Genomic DNA, 13,734 nt, shown 5'->3' with positions numbered 1-13,734 from the left:
CACAGCAAAGCAAAGAACTGATGTAGCTATTCGGGTACAGATCAGCAGTGCTTGAAAGGTCTTAGATCTACCTGTCTAACTGAGTGTTTGAAAAGCATCTGTTTTACAGCTTATCCTTTCTTTAGCTCCACCTTATTCTCTTACCCAGTTTTCATTCCAGCAGCCATGGGATAGTATGAATAAATTTCTTACAAATGTACTGACATATACTGAACCAGAGTGAAAATTTGAGTATTCGACTCAACATACTGTATCTTCCTTGATTATGATGCTTTGTCAAGCCAAAGCTGGTTAGCATATATTTCTTAACTCTTTTTAGAGTTAGGCAAAGAAAAAGAACATAAACTGCTTCACTTTTGATTTTGGTACTCTTGGTCTTTTATACCAAATATTCATCCATAGATTTTAAGAGATAAATAGCTGGGATGCTTTTTTGTCACTTTGCTGGGCCATTAACATGATATCACTTTTCTTATTCCCTCATCTGTGTGTCTGTCATAAATGGCAGCTCCTGGGGAGACATCATCAGCCAATATGGTTCATGTAAACTTTGTTATTTTCTGTGATCTTTAAGATAGAAATTACTTAAAATAGTTTCTCCTGCTCTGAATTCATAAAGCTATTCAGGGACCATTAAATAGAACTTCCTGGCTGGCATGATTGGGAACCAGGCATTTGTGGTCTTTCAAAGCTGTTTGTTTACAGAGCTTTCAGTCATCGCACTATGTGTTGTTGCATCCTATTTCCATCTTTTTTAGATATCAGTATCATTCTCCTTAATGGTATCTTAAATTGATATATGGAAAAAGAAGCTGTAAAATTCTAAAAAGATCAAATATATCAAGGAAAATCAGACTTCATGTTACATTGAAAACAGACTTAAGCACATTGAAACACAGAAATGCACAGTAGGTCATCCAAAGTACTGTAGTGACATGATTTGGAGTAATAGGAAGGAAATTTGATGCAGCTTCTGAAATTAATTTCATTTGAAACCATGAGCACTATAAAAAGCATTTATCATACTGATAATATCTATTGCAATTGCATTATGCTGTGGGATTTTTTTTTTTTTTTGGTAATGGAAAAGAATTTATACATTTAGAAGACATGTTCCAGTAGAGCTATTTCTGCTCCTGGATAGGAAATAAACAGGTGGGAAATATGCACAGCAGAGTCAGACAGGAGAAGTAAGCCCTAGCGCATTTACTAGTAATCCTTAAAATTGATCAATATCCCATAATATCATAAATATCAGCAATGAAGCAGAAATTACTACTATAAAGCTAATTTAGATTAGATTTTCCTTTCTTAAGTAAAGGTAATATTTGAATTTCTTCAATGCTTGAACAATAAACACTTGTATTTCCTGGATTTTTAAAATTAGCTGAAAAAGCCAGACTGAAAAGTGTGTACAATTCAACATAGTGATGCTGCTTTCTGACCAAAATTGTGAACGCTAAAAGAAGAAAGCAATAAATGCACTGGGTATCTTTTTTTTTTTTTTTTTTGTTGTCTGGCAAGCCTGACCTGGTGCTAGCCTGCCCTGTTTTGATAGATTATGCACAAAGACACAAGGTTGTAGAGCAAAATTCACATGAATAAAGCTAAACAGAAATCAATGAGCTTCTTTAATAGAGTTAAATGTAAGTATTAGAAGTAACAGACACAGAAAGGAAATAAATTAAGAGGGTATACTTTAACACTGTATAACAGGAATAGCACTGAACTTGGAAAACATAGATTTGGAAATGGGCTTTATTATCTCAGAGTGTGAATAAGTTTTATATTACTGAACATTTTAATTTGTTCAAATTCACATGGTGCTAAATGCAACCTTTTTGTGATAGTACGCAGATCATATTTAATTTAAATATTTTAAGTGCCCGTGCCTCGAATTTCCTATTTGGGAATGTATAGTTTAATGTTCACACTTATATTTAGGTAGATACAAGTGATCTGACCTTCACAGCATCTTGCATTGAAATGGAAGATAGCAAATGTGAATCTTTCAGTGTTGCAGCTGGTATCCAGGGAACTGCCAATGAAAAAAATCAGAGGTCTTCACTGGTCACATCGCTAGAAACTGCCCTGACAAAAAGGGTTACTGTGCAGGAGCATAATAACGCAATGTAGAAATGCAATGTACTGAGGAAGAATCAGGAGCTCAAACCTGTTAAGAGTCAAAACTACTAGTGTGTGAAAGTCACTGAGCTTGTGGCTGATGTTAGGGTACACCTTATGTGCTGTTCAGAAAAGGGTCAGGGTCTGCAAGCTTGAGCACTAGAAGTCCCAGACAGTCACTCAAATTGTTAGCTCTCTCCAAGGTCTGTGCTGGGCCGTTTCAGCTTGCTTGCTCCAGTGCAAATCTGTTGTAAGGGAAGTAGCCCTCAGCAATGGGGATGAAAACGTAATCCATCTGGCTTTCCTAAAGGCTTTTAACAAGGCCCCTCCTAAAGGCTCTGTAGTATCTAAGTGGTTGAAAAATAAGACATGGAGACTATGAATAAATATTTAGTTCTCTCAGTGGAGAGAGAACACTAGTGGAGTCTAAATGGATTTGCATTATAGCTCTTATTTTTCAAAATATTCATAAATAGTTTGGAAGAAGGATGGAGAGCAAGGTGACATGTTAGTGAAATGTTGTTGACAAGACTAAGTTACTCAGTATCACAAAACAAATCCTGATTGTAAAGAGTTACAAAAGAATCTCATGGTACTGGGTGATAACATAAGAAGTTCAGCCATGGTGAATGTAAGGTAAAATAATGAAGAAATTCAATCCTCAATTTATATACAGTCTACAAGGGCTGTGGATGGCTGTTACCACTTTGGAATAAAAACTTGGGGGGGATAATAAAATATATCTATGAAAACATCAGCTCAGAGCTCAGTGATGGTTTACAAACAGACTGAGTGTCAAGAACTTTTTGAAGTAGCACTAAAGATACGCATTAAACTGGATTCTTAGGTAGATATTAGACCAGCTAGTGCAGTTGGAAAAAATAATATTGTGGATTGGTAGAAGTAGTGCTAAAGATATGGGTTTAACAGGATTTGTAGATAGATGTTAAATCAGCTAATGCAGTTGGAAAAAGTAGACAAGATTTTTGTCACACAAACCTTGATGAGGTTGTGGATTGAAGGAGGACACTTCAGAGTTTAATACAGAGCTTAATATTGGATCCACCAGGAAAGAAATAGACAGCAAAACAGTGAACAGTAGCATCCACTTTTTCAACACAATCAAAGACAGGGTATTAGGCTAGATGGACTTTCTGTGACCCATCATAGCAATTCTTATATTCCTGTCACATCTCTGTGTAAATTTATGTACCTACAGTGCCATTCTGCCCTCCCTTTTCCAAAAAGTATGTAGAAGAAAAGTTACAGGGAAAGGTGATAAGGAAGACCAAACATATGAAATTGTCTCCATGAGAGAAGAAATGCATCGACTATGACTTTCTAACCTGGAAAAAGGATGATTTGAGAGGACATGACTGACATTTGTAAAGTCACGAGTGGCATGGAGAAGATTAAGAAGGACAAATTATTTGTTGTCTCTCGTAACACAAAGCGTATGGGCCATCAGATGGAATTAACAGAGATCATGACCAGAGTAAGTAAAAGAAGGTACTTTTTTGTGCATCACAAAAGGATTTTGTAGATGCCAAATGCTTATTATAGGTTAGAAAACCCAGAAAAATTAATGGAAGGAAAATTCTTAAAGAGCTTTAAAAGGCAAGAATGAGTCTTTAAGCTATTCATTGTCTTTTTGCATTTTTCAGACCCAGGTCTGATCTCCAGATCATACCATGACCATGCAGTTCACATTCAGGCTCCTCTTGGGAACAAGACAACTAAGTCCTTCAAGGACTTGGACATGGCAGTACAATGTCATTGTTGTGCTTTTACAACCACCGCTGTGTAGGGTTGTGGTATGTCTGTCTCCTCAATTGGTTTAATTGGGGTTGCCATGCAGATGAGACGGGTTAAGTGTTATGCAGTGTGGACAAAGCTAGTCCTGCCCTGAGCAGCATGGACACAAGTCAGTCTGCTTGAATTGGGCCAAAGGCCAGAACCTACTTCCTAGTGTGGTCCACAAAGTTGACAAGGTAGCCAAGATAGAGAAGGTAAGGTTTGGGAAATGTCTGACCTGAAGGTAGCTGGGTGGTGGGAGGATAAGCCAGGGAAACATGCTCACTCTGTTCTCGGTCACGCCTCTAGCTGTTGCCTGGTGCCAGGGTCAAGAGAGTATATCTGTTCTTACCCTCTTGCAGGAGAGTGGTAAGGGCTTTTTGCTGGAAATTACAACATGTATTCCAAAGTCATTGTTATTTTCTAAATATTCTCTTTTTGAGTAAGAATGTCTATCAGACATAAGTATGGTGTAATCTTTTATTGTTGGTCTCACTCCTAGAGACTGTACTGCCACAAAGTAGCCCGTGTAACTCAGAATCACGGAATACTTGAATTTGGAGGGGACCTTTGGACATTGCTAGGTCCAAACCAAATGGCTGTTTAAGAAAGTTATGAAATTCAGTTTTCAGAAGATGTATAAACAACAGCCATTTGAAAGAGCACTTTTATCTTTGCTATGCCTCTCCACCGCTCCCAATCTGATAAACTAATTTTACAGATCTAGAAAAAAAACACCTTACTGAGAACATCTGACCTCATCTTGCATTTATTACAATGCAGTGTAGGTTACAGTGTAGGAATAATTTAGTTTAATGTTGTTTAATGTTAGTCAGGTCTCCCAATAGGGTAGCTTATCCCTTCAATGAGTTCTTCTACATTTGGCACTACATTCCTGAAATGCAAAGCATTTGCTTAAGAAGACAAAATTATATTACAATTTTACAAGTACAGGCTGTTTTAGTTTTTCTGTATAAATTACTTTGACTATTAGGATGAAATCACAGTAATTTTTATCATTTTGCATATTAAAAAAAATCATATCTCCTGAAATGTGTCATTACTTACAAAATCATTTGATTCAAAATTCCTGAACATCAATTCTGCTAATACCTACTCCTCTTTGTAAACCTCGAGTAAAGTCAGTGAACTGAGAGGAACCACAGGTAGAGAAAAACAGTCTAAGAGGTGCCAGAAATAGGGCCTGATTGCCTATATGATCCAGTGGATAAGATCGTATGACACATTTCCAAAAATAAAATAAGATGTATTTAAGAGCAGTTTTGTTACACTCTTGAAGTGCAAAAGCAAAAATTTTCTTTTTCATTTACATATTTAGGTGTATTCTGAGTATTAGCTCTGCACCATTAGTTCTGTGCTTAGAATATGAAAACTGAGTGTTTGCTGTCAGAAGGTGGTGGTACAGCTTGCACTGGTGTAGGCTCCTTCTTGATTTATCACTACACTAGGACTGAAGGTCACTCAGTGTTTTGTATAAGGAATTCATCTGACAAAAGCAGGATCTGAGTTACCAAGATGTATTTAAAAAGAGAAAGGAAAGGATAGGGAATTAGGGGTTTAAAAACCCCAAATCACAGGTTTGATCCTGTAAAGTACTGGGCACTGTTGCTCTATTTCAGCAAGACTTACATGTGCTTAAACCTTTTATTCAGGGCTCAGCATTTAGCGCTGTTTAATCTCAAATGAATAGTTCTTAAAAAGAAGATTGATATTGCCTTTCATCCGTAGATTTTAAAGGACTCTGTGAACAGCTATGTACAGAAAGTATATAATAAAAATGAGAAATCAGTGGTGATTTCACAGTTAAGCATAGTAAAGAAAAAGAAAGGAAATCAAAACAGAAACCTTCGCTTTCTCATGTCAACTTTTCATGTTGGACCTATATGTAGTTTTATTTTCCTGTCTTTTTTGCTGTTTATTTTCAACATGAAATCCTCAGACTCCTCATTTGTGGCCAAAGCTGTGAATTCATGCAGAAACGTAGGACAGGATGTGTCTTCTGAGATCCCACGTCTTGTCTTTAAACTGTGGGTGTCCTGTCAAGAAGAAAAGTGGCTGTTGTGTATTCACCTCTCATCCCTCTCCCAAGCAAGACGGTAGACAAAGGGAAAAATTCAGACTCCAGCTTTGATAAAGGTAGACTCTACTTTTGAAAAAGGTAGAGCAGACCTATGAGAGTGGTGGGAGCAGCATGTTTCTGTTAAGGACCTAAAGCTGATTACTGTACTAGAGCCTCAGAAGCGTGCTGCTTTGTCCCAGTATGTTATACATACATGTTGTTCCTTAGAGTAGATTGCTTAAATGCGTGTCGTCACCTTTCATTTTATCTTATTCCTTGTTCTGGTAAGCTCCATCTGGGTTGACTAAACCAGTTGTCTTTCCCTGGCTATACCCAGGGATGTATGGAATACCTGTGAGCTCCTGGATGTTCTAGGAGATCTCTGAACTTTGCACATTTAAAGTGCTTCTATTTCTCCACATGCATGTGAGAGGGTGTGTTCCTGCTGAGAGAATGATTTGAGTATTCATCTGAAATAAAACCCAAGAAGTTTCAGCCAGAAATGAGAAGAAGATGGTCAGGGTTAATTTGGACCCATTGTAGTAACTGGGTGCTACTTGTTTCAGGTACTGAAGGAACATAGTACTTACATTTTGTATTTGGTTGAAAGACTGAATTTCCAAAACCACAAGTATTAAATGGAAGTTCTGCACATGAGCGTTAAGAAATGAATGATTGTGTTCTAAGGGCAATATTTACTGATTTCCACAGTTGTAGTTTGTGAAACAAAAAAGAACAGAACTTCACTTTCGTTAACCGTAATAGTAGTTCAGCTATTTTCACAGCATTAATCTTGTTGTTAACTGTTCTTTTCACATTGTGAGGAGACAGCATATGACAGGAAAAATCTGTAACATCATTCAACATCTGATTATATGCCCTTTTTCCTCAAAACCAATTTGCATGCCTACAAATACCAGTGTTTCCCAGTGGAATTGAAGGTGTAAAATATTGTCTCTCAAGCTGAAAATTATTTAGCCAAAGATTTTTCAGTATTTGGGAATTCTGGCTGGATGATTTCAAAAGCAAAACCATATGTTGCTTACAGGATTTGGCATCTCTCCAGTTGCATAGAACATGAGTGAAAAAGTGGAAAAAAAGATAAAAACCTAGCACTAATTAGATGATAATAAATACAGGTGCTATACTGTGTGGTGTAATTCATCTTGATAGCAAGCTGTAGGATGAGTCAGAGCCAGCAGATTCAGAGGGATACTATTTTGTGCATGTATATTCCTGACACGTGCTAAGATCCAAAGTAAGGTAAAACTGAAAGGGTTTTGTAACACTGAGATACTTTTGAAGGTTACAAAGTGCAATATTGCCTAGCCATGGAAAACAAATTGTATGCTTTTTATTTGATTCAGTTTTGTCTGGGGGCTTCTCACTGTAAATGCAATTAGTGTAGCACCAGGAGAAAACACTGATTTGATGATAATTTGGAGATCCTGACCTGGGCTTCCCCATGCCTCCATCTCCCCAGACTTCCCAACAATTTTCTTACCCATTCCAGGCAGTGAGGTACCTCCCCAAGGAGGCCTTATGTCGTTTGCCGAAACTGAGTTTGTTGGGACTAACCTGCTAACTATCCTGTATATCATGTTGGACAGGGAAAGTTTTTATAAATCCGCCCACTGTTTTACCCGCCCCCCTCCCCCTTCCCTACCCATAGGAGTTCTGGCTAAATGCAGCCTCTGGGCTCTTTCTCTTTCATGTGTCAGAGACTGTCATGGAGGTTCTTTTCTTTTAAAATTCCCAGAGAGAGAAGTAGATTCAGATGGTGTAGATTTGATTCATCTACAGCTCTTTTAGTACTCAGATAGGGCAAACTGTTACTGGTACTGAGGGACTGGCGTATCTTACTTGCTGAAGGGGTGTTGTGTGTGTAGCCACACACGTTACATGCTTGAGAGCAAAGGCACAAAGGAGGAAGGAATCTGTTTTGTGCAAACAGACAGTTAAAAACATGTTTAGAGACTGGCCTTACATTCTCAGTTACTGCTTCTTTAATGTGAAAGCTCACTGAGACATGCTTGTGTCTGAAATAACAGGAGAAGACACAGTCATGCTCCAGCCTCCAGGAATTTACCACAATAATACTTTGCGTGGTTTTGTAAGAGAAATTAAAACACAAAGAAACACACTTTGCATTAAAATTTGATTGAACAATTAAAAATGTGTAAATAATTGAAATGCAGAGGCTATAAAAGCTTTCCATTATTCTCATTGAGAAAAAATATTTAAAGCGTAGGATCCAGACGTTATTCTGGGTCATTAAATAGCTGATATTTACAGTATGGATTACTCAGTTTTCTTTTGCGTGATGAACAGGGCTCCCAAAGCTTATTGTGGCTGTTTTGTCATTTATATAAGGCACGTGGCTGCTGTGATTTGCTTTTCTCAGTATCCCCTCCCCCATCAGCAGAAACCTTTGAGCTTCAAACACAGATGTTATACTGTGCTCTTTGTGTGCATGTATGTGTATGAGTGTAAAACCATTAAAGAAAGACTGCATAGCTAATATGCTGGAAAACCAAAGCTGAAGCACAGGACTTGGCTTGAGACTTAATTTATTTTTCTTTATTACAGTGAGAGGTTAGCGTTGACTAAGTGTAGGACTAATGTGTATGAACAAGTAGTGGTTTAAAAGCAGCCACGCTGCTTATAAAATCAGCAATTTAACGTAAGCAGGAATGGCAGTTTCATTAAATAATGCTATGATCTCTCAACCATATTCTTAACTAGTAATCTCCCCGTAGCAAAATACATAGCTAATCAACCTCCTAGCCTGTCAGTAAACTTGCAGGGGAATTAAATCCTGGAGGAAGAAGCCCGTAGCCCCGGAGGAAGGCTGAGTGCATGTTTCACTGTCGTCTTTTCAGCTCATCTCAGTGGTCCCACTGCTAGAATGTGCTCTGTTGTCATGGCAACCCCATCTCCTGCTTCCTACAGGAAAGATTAGCTCGTACTGTGCACTGGAGAGAATTTAGGGGAAGTCAAGCTAATCCCTGGGTGCACAGCGAGAGAAAGGTTGGACCTCGCCTGAGGGATGCTGTATCTGCAATGATAGAATTGGCCTGCCACAGACACTGGTATTTAAGTTGAAGAGCAGAATTCACAGTAAGTGTCAGATCCTCCAGAGAGGAATATTGAATGAGGTTTTCTAAGTCTTGGTGAAGACTGTCCCATGCCAACAGTGGAATGACAGCAGGAGGCTGTGTGTGGAATACCAATACGTTTCACCCGTTCAGGTGGTATTTCAAATATAGATTCAAAGCCTCAGTTCCCTGGAAACTAGGTGATAAAATTTTAAAACATCACCATGAGATGCGCACCTAGAAATCTGAAGCATGTCTCATTTGGTGTATAAAGCTGAACAAGTGACGATGAGCATGCCTTACAAATTGTGTATGCACTGTGCGGCGTGCTTAAGAATTCCTGTGTGCTGAAAAATAAGCGGGAAAGCGTGAGGAAACTGATCTGTGTGTGCTGCAAACTCAACTGCAAAAGTGCTGAACTATCAAATTAAGCATGAAAATTTACAACTCCTGATTCAACCTTGTTTTTTCTTCATATTAAAACCCAAACAGGGAAAACATGAGCTTTTTAAAGGTATAGTCATAATGCAAGCTTTTGAGGAAAACTCTTTTTAATGTAGCTAAATTAAGGTTGTGTGCGACATGATGCAGCATGTGAAATGTGTGTTTGTTTTCTTGCTGGTAGAGTTAAACAGAGGGTATTCTAGCTATTCCATTTCTGGTTATTTTAATGCTCTGGCTTTCTTTGATATGATCATGTATACTCAAGACTCCCAGCTTTAAACTAGAGTGTTTGCAGTAAGATTTTAACTGTCTGCTTTTTATTACTGTCAGCTTTTCCTAAACTTATTTTTTTCAGCAGTTTATTTGTGCAGCCTATATATCTTTACATTTTTAGTATGCATGCTTCTTCTGTTGAGTTTTTAATCAAAAAATAACTTTGTCATTGTTTAATGGTTATTTAATATATAGCAGTATTCTGTAATTCAGATCTATTTATGCATATATGTGTTTTGCATGTATGTAAATTTATGTGTGAATGTGTGTTTCTGCAATACATACGTGCATATATGTATGCAGGCAAATGGGGTCTTTGTTTTAATGAGGCCCATTAGTGATTTGTGATAATAGAACACCGAGGAAGTAAAAGACCTGTTTTCACCTTGAAGGATAGGTATTTTTTTGGTATCTAAAATTTTTGTTGTTGCAAAACCATAAATAACACACTCAGTCTGCTTAAAGAAACAGCATATGTTGTATTTCTGTGTTGGTCTATAGAGTAAGAAGGGAAAGCATCCTGACTGATATCAGTGAAAGTGCAGTGTGTTGCCTTTTCAGAGCCCTGGGTCAATGGAATAGGTAGTGAAGGGACATTTATTTTTTTCTTCTCCCTCCCAGGGCAGCTCAGAAAGAGTCACACATAAGCTCCAGATTGGTTAGTATATGAGCAGTCTTCCCTCAAAACTTCCTTTCTTTGGCTGGTTTACCAAATGGTATGAGCACTGACAATGTCTGTCGTCTTTGTAGTTAAAAAACTCAGTAGCCAGTGTACATCTGTTATATGGAGGACTATAGAAATAAACACAAAAGGTATGGAGGCTTTAAGCCATTATTCAGGCTGTCCCTTGAATCTGCAGTAGACATACGGGTGACAGGGAATCCACACAAGTGCCAAGCAAAGTGGGGATTGGGGTAAGAGAAAATTCATCAAATAAGTATTTTTCATTTGAAAGAACACTGAGAAATTATTGTTTGTTATCAAAATTATTGTTTGTTATCTGTCAAATTAAATTACTGATTAAAAAACCCCTTCTGTGATAAAATAACACAAGGAAATATTTATCAGAGAGTTCCTTGTGTATTTCCAGCACTTCTGTGAGGCTGTGTTTCAGAGTGACACTTTTTAACATAATTGTTTACAACTTAAAAAAAAATTTAGGCAGTTAACTGCACAAAGTTGCTACCTTGAGTGTCCTTTTATTAAATTAAATTATCCGAGATGTTGGATTTCTTTGTCTCAAGGTCATGATTTGTTTTCCTTTTTTTTTCTCCAGCATTTAACTTGTGTATGGAATAATGTTGGCTGGTCAGACATTGTCTCAGCTTTTTCTGTCTTCTGCAAAATGTGTGATTTTAGGAAGTTGGTCCAAGTTTTATTAGGACAGAGTTTTCACAAAGGGACTGGAATTCCTTATCTGTATTTCTGGACAACTTTCGGCACCAACTGTAAACAGGACTAACTGCATGTGAGGAAGTGCAGTGAGATTCAAAGCATACATCCTAACCTGTAACCTGTGTTCCGTTCTCTTCCAAGCAAAGGATGTGAACACTCCTTGTAGCAGTGGGACAGTTTTACACCAGGGCAGGTACAATTGGTAGAGACTGCTCATTCTCAGGTGTCCAGGCCTCCAAACTTGAGAGAGTTCCTGCATAAATTCTGTTTCAATTAAATAAAATTAATTTCCTTGAGTTACCAGAAACTAAAAAAGCAGAGATGACTCTGCTTGATGTATACAAAAAAGTCAGAGTTCCTAAACTCTTCAAAATAATAGACGTAGCATGTTCTGCCAGTGCTCCTCTACGGCACTCTCCTGTTGTGAGAACTGTTGGCCTCCCCACAGTGGGTCACTCCTCTGCCCAGCATTTTCTCTTCATTCCATTTCTGCCCGACATTCCTGCTCCCTGCAGGTACTGCCCTCTTCCTGAACTGCCTTTTCCCTGTGCCACTGTGTCCTAGTGTTCAGGCTGTCTGCTGGCTAGATGTTCAACTGGCTAACATAACGATCTCTGATGTGTCTTTTCTATGCATAAAACTAAGTAGGATGATTTAATGTGTATACTGTTTCACCAGATCAAGGTTTTTAATTATGACACCAATCAGAAAATATTGTTAATAGTGTGTCGCTGTCTTTCCTTGAAACATTTCTCACTATTGTAAACTGTCCACCGCCCAACTCGTACAACATCGCTTCTGCCTGCAACCTCCCTTTGGAATTCGTGACTAACAATTTGCCCCTCTTTCACTGAGATATTCATTCAAGGAAAAATAGGTAAAATGTTCAGCACTTCCTGGGTGGTACACTGCACCTCACAGAACCTGGCCATCTTTTAACATCCACAAATATGATAAAATCACAAACACTGTTCTGTCCCAGCAGGAATCTTGCTGCTGGTATTCTCATTAAATCAATTAGAAAAATAACAAATTTATACATATATATGTATATATATGAACTTTACACACAATGTATGTGTCTCTCCATATCAGAGATTTATCGTTCCCATTTTGGGAAGAAAGCAGTAATAATGTTGATATTTTTTCTTGGTTGCAAGGCATTTTTTTCTGAGGCATCTATGCCTCTTTAATTCCTTTAAAATGTACCTATATATGTCATGTTTCCAAAAAGACTATGCATGGCCAATTTGAAGGTAGCAGAAGTGGCCCTCAATGAAAGAAGTGTATTTTCAGTTGAAACAGGAAGCTTGAATCTATTGAGATTTTGTTTATCTTTAAACATAAGCTCAAATATTTTGATTAATATTTGTATTTTTCTTTTGTTTAAACAAATCTGCAAGGATTTTAAAAAAATCTTTTGAGTTGACAGTTTGCCCTAATTTGAAACAGTAATAGCTAGCCACATGGGAATATTTTGGTTATTTTAAACCTCCTTTATCTTCCTTTTCTCCTCAAAAGTAAAACTCTGAAACCACTAATTGTATGTAAATTGCATGAATTTAATGGACTGAATTATTTCCCAGGCTGTACACACTGGCTCCTGTTCACACTAGTGAGATTAAGATCATATGCATCCAAAGGTAGATTTCGGCCCTGTCTATGGTATTCTTCTGGCCAGCTTCGTAGCAGTTAATTAAAAAGTGCTTTCTCAGTGCCGTGCGGCTGGCTTTGTGGCTTTCTGCGTAATAAGTTCTTTGTATTAGCTGAAGAGCTAAGCAAAATAGAAATGTTAACTTTCAGCAGGGCCAAATACAAAGGGAGAGAAACCAGGATTTCCTGAGCAAGTTCTTTGTTTCTAGTGGTAGTTGAGATACTAGGTGCTGTCTGGCTGACTGCCCTAATGCTTAAAGGAGTTGCACTTCCATTATTCTAGTTTTGTATGCTTTTAGCCATAACAAACTGAATTTTTTAGTCTTCTCCAGAGGTCATTTGTGAGGCCTTGACGGTAGGTGTCTGCAAGGCGCATGGGGGACGTACATGCATCCTCTAGGGCAATGGTGAGGTTTATTTTAGATTCCAAATATCAAAATATCAAATGTTAATATCAGTAATATCAAAATTGCAATCGTACTAGCAAGTTATACAATGGGAATCCAGGGTTTCTGTTGTTTTGTTGCCAGAAGAGTCCACTTAGAGTTTTGCAGGGTATAGGAGAATGAATGTGAGCTCAAGATTTGAGTGATCAATCTTTTCACACTTAGTGCATTTTAATTTCTCATTGCAAATTTATTCTTGACAATAGATTACTGATTGTATCCTGTTGTGGACTCCTTTAATGGTCTGTCTGTAGGTGGATAATCAGTCATTTTGAGTTTGTAATTTCTCTAGTCATTATGTTTGAAATTGTTTTCTGAAACATGCTGAGGAGAAGACGACTACTGTATGTGTGGGTTGATGGCAACAACAGCAGCAATCCTGATTGCATCTGTGATTTGTGAATGCTTTCAGCCAGCAGCAAACCA

At 37.8% G+C, this 13,734-nt stretch overlaps 1 protein-coding gene across 6 annotated transcripts in view; it reads left to right on the top strand.

Moving 5' to 3' along the window:
• Positions 1-13,734, top strand: part of NOL4 (nucleolar protein 4) — a 196,610-nt gene that overhangs the window by 85,223 nt on the left and 97,653 nt on the right. Inside the window, exon 1 of one of the 6 annotated variants that reach the window (XM_074576935.1) lies at positions 8,971-9,118. The exons of the other annotated variants lie outside the window; for them this stretch is intronic. The gene's annotated coding sequence lies outside the window, so the exon portion shown is untranslated. Of the gene's footprint in view, positions 1-8,970; positions 9,119-13,734 lie in introns of those variants that run through there. 6 annotated transcript variants of the gene reach the window in all.

Source organism: Larus michahellis, chromosome 2 (assembly GCF_964199755.1).
Source record: "Larus michahellis chromosome 2, bLarMic1.1, whole genome shotgun sequence".
NCBI lineage: Eukaryota > Metazoa > Chordata > Aves > Charadriiformes > Laridae > Larus > Larus michahellis.
The sequence above is the reverse complement of the archived record's forward strand: the minus strand, read 5'-3'. Positions and strand labels throughout refer to the sequence as shown.